Consider the following 4,131-nt stretch of genomic DNA (forward strand, 5'->3'; position numbering starts at 1 on the left):
TGAGTAAATAATACGAAGCAGTAGACCCTAAACAGGACGACTGCCATGTCACTCAGGAAAGATTCTTTAGTGTGGTAAATATTTACAACACTGTTAAAAATGTCACACCTTTACACCTTGTTTTTGAAACAAGAAGAAGAAAAAGAAGAAGAATATGCGTTTAAGGTCAAAATCGCAAAATACATCATCCCCCGTCAAAATGCTGAAAATTTATTTAACAGTACAATACTGTTTTATTGCTTTACAGGGCTCGATAACACAATGGAAATATTTCATAGTGGTGGATCGGCTATTTAAGATAAATTACCTTAAGACTACACTGAATTATATATTGTAAGCTGAGAAAATGAATGTTTCCTGATTCACTGAATGCAAGAAAATCAGTTTACCATTACACTCAATCCCAAAATGAGACGCTTTTTTGAGAAACTGATAATAACTAAATGGCAAAATAAAGCAATTTTGTGATCAGTTACCAGGCATAAAACACAGTATTAAAACCATACGTCACATCCTGAAAGCATGATTTATTCATTTGTTTCAAGTATTTTCATATTGTTTCAATGGAAGGTTTGAGAAAATATTTGAGTATCGCACATAGAGAACAAACAGTACAATACTGTTGTGACAATATATCATTGTGACTGATACTGCAAAATGCAGTAAAATGTACATCTTTATTATAATTTCATCTTAAATTTGTATTAGACTTTTTGTACAGGACTGCCAGTATATAGTCATGCATTATAAATAGTTTAGCAGTGATCAATAGTGCAGCTATCAATCTTCATCATTTGCAGTAGCACTCACTATGATTGACAGTTTACAATGCAGTTTACGAATATCTTAACAACTCTGTGCATTCCCCAAGAGGATGCCCTCCTCCCTTAGACGCCCCACTCATACCCCAATACCTCTACCTGTGGTGGTCAGCATATCATAATTCTGCATGCATTGGCTAGAGGTACGAAATGAACAATATTTTTTAGAACAAGTGAAAAGGCAACTCTAAATATAAGAGATAACAAATCTTTTTGGCAGCATTTGTTGGCAATAGTAAAATAATTTCTTCTGCTATTATGTTGGTTGGATGCAAATTGTTTTACAACAAAATCATAAATCCAGACTGCACCTGCTTTTAAAATGAAAACACGATGAATCCGTTACGCTCTACTGACAAACATCGGTTCCTGAGGAAGAACAATAACAATATCGGTTGCGGTGAACTTGTTTTTGTCTGATGAATAATACCAGAGGAACAGAACAGCTCCACTCTGTTATGGGTGTCCTACAAATACGCCAAATATCCGACAACATAACTTTTTCAAAAGAAAAAATAATTTGTCAATTTTGTCAATTTTAAAAATGTGTATACAAAATTTTCAGTTTTACTCATTTTTTATTTTAATCGTTAGTCTTAGCTACTTGATAATAAATAGGTGTAGATGAGAGCTTTCAAACAACTGAAAAGAGAAAAATAAACAACAAACCTCAGGGCTCATGAGTGGCTCAGAAGATAAAGCTCAAACAATAGCTACAGACACAGTCACCTGTCCAGTTCAATTTCCATAAATTTTCAGCAGGATTTCACTGACTTGTGTGTACACCTTCCTAAACCACAAAGACATTTGAGAAATTCTTGCATGCAACTGCCAGGGCTCTACAGAGCAGTATAGTAAGAATAACATTTGTAATGCAGTCCAGCTGTTTTGTGGGAGAGAAAATGCTATTGACAAAGGTGACTCTCCAAGCGGATGTTTCTCTCCTCTAAAACACTGATGAGATCCCTCAGTCCAGAGGTTGACGGCTCCTTGCTATTGATTGCTCTGCGTTCTCGTAGGTTAGTAATCTCTCTTCAGAGAGCAATAAAGAGTTCACCGTTTACTATTTAACCGTTTAACACGGATCTATCTCTAAAGCAAAATACGCTGTTAAATGTGTACACAGGGCTTTTTTTTTTTTTCTTTTCAGACATGACCTATTTCAGTTTCTGATTATGTTTTCATGAAGCTCCAAATTCTGTTCTCCTCTTTTGTCTGAAAGGAGAAAATGCCAAACAGTTTGGTTTTTCAGTTGTTTCTTATAGAATGTTTTTAATCATTAAAAAAAATTACTCTATTAAGGCCACAACAAATAAACAATGGAAATCGGTCTCACTGCGTACGTCTGTAAAATGATATCTATGTATAATTAACAGTGTTATTACTCTGAAAACAGGAGTTACGCCCCTAATCCGAAACTCACGTTCAAATAATGTCACAATGAAAAAGGAATTGGTTTCACATCCATTATCCTAAACTGTAAAATCAACTTTATAGGGAGGATATCAGCTAGGTCTTTGGTTGTGGCACGACCATGTGATAGCCCTCAATCAGTTTGACTTTCAGGGATCCTATTTTAAACACACAGGCTCAAAGACAAAGGCTGCAGTCTCATATAAAGAGAGACTGATCACCGATTACAGTCTAAAGTGAAATACCTCATTTGCAATTCATTTCTGACCGTAGGCAGGGAAGGTACTGTCTCATTCTATACTGATGTTTCATTCATCACTGGTCTCCACCGACAAATCACAGCTCCCTCAAGGGAAGGCAGGTCACTAATAAGAAAAATCCAGCACTTTCATAGTGTACCAACAGCAACTAGCATGATAAAATCCCCAACATCAGCCCATGCTTTGAGCTTGCTTCTGGTATATGTGGATATTAACAGTCTCAAAGTGGAAAACCATCAAATTAAGAAATCCAAAGCATCTGGTCATGGAATAACATTGGGTCATGCCAGTATAAATATTTATGCTCTTTAAAAACCGTCAGACATTGAAAGCTGCCTAAGAAGCACGGTGTTAAATCAGAACGCAGACTAATTGGCCTATCATTCATCTATGTGTAAGCTGACCCTGTGGATCATTTGCTTCACTTCAGTAGGATTATTGATCACATGACTCTTTCACTGTGCCAGAGTGAACTGATGATCACTGCACCAGCAGAACTGAGTCAGTCTATGCAGTTCATTCAATCATGAGGTCACGCTAATTACAGAGCTCACACAGGATTTGCACTAAGCACAAGGGAAACAGTGACACGGACAGAGTGTGGGGAGCATCACTGAGTGTGTAGTATGTAGTAGGTACAAAGTCTATGTAGAGTATTACTGCATGACGCGTGTTGCACCTTCATCACCTGCCGTGTGCTACGCAGTGTTTCTCTGTGGTCTTGGGAAGCAACACTCTGTTCGATTTGAATGGAAGCTCTCCACAGAGGAATTGTGTTCCTGCGTAAGCATTACGTCTATAAATATTTTGCTGTTCACCACAGATGCATATGCTCTAAGCAAAAAGAGAATTATACGCTCTTAATATTGCATTATCTCAGCCACACCCATAAAATGTTAAAATAGCTCTATATAACGTGATCCGTACTGATGCAGAGAAAACTGTCCTTAATATGCTTCGTGCTTGGGGGAACACTAACTAAGCTCAAAATGAATAAAATTAAATTGGCTCCGAGTCCACTGAGTAAAGGTTAAATTAAAAATAACCCAAGTTTCCTCTGATGAGGGTGATTACGTAATGAGGCTGATTTGAAGTATTTCACGCGAGCTCCCGTCAGATCATTTTGCCTCCCTGTGTTCTGAGGAAGAACAGGGCATGGTTAGCATACCATCACCTACTCTGACATATGATGAAATATATATGAGCACATCATGATTTAAAAGAAGAATTACAAAGGGTTTGTATATCACATGAACAAAACGAATAGTTCAATTCATGGTAGAGTTTAATTTTGCAATGCTTTTTTTTTTTTTGTTTTGTTTTGTTTTGAGACCCATAGTTGCTTGGAGAAACTGGGTACCACGTAATTTAAGAAGTGAACTTGGAGGCACTGAGGTCACTCTTTTGTGTCTGTCTCCTCTCTTCACCACCTTTTTCACGTACAGATGTTGCATGACAGAAAATTTGAAAATTTTAAACAGTCTGAAGTCTCTCGTTTTGCAATATGCTATGAATACATGAATACGATTGAACAGCTTGTCATAAAAGGGGAAGCTATGTTTTTTTTTTTTAACAGGTTTGTAAAATAGCAACAGCAGAAGAAACTAAACAGCTATGCATCTGCACAGCAGGCTCCA

Source organism: Chanos chanos, chromosome 5, assembly GCF_902362185.1.
Source record: "Chanos chanos chromosome 5, fChaCha1.1, whole genome shotgun sequence".
NCBI lineage: Eukaryota > Metazoa > Chordata > Actinopteri > Gonorynchiformes > Chanidae > Chanos > Chanos chanos.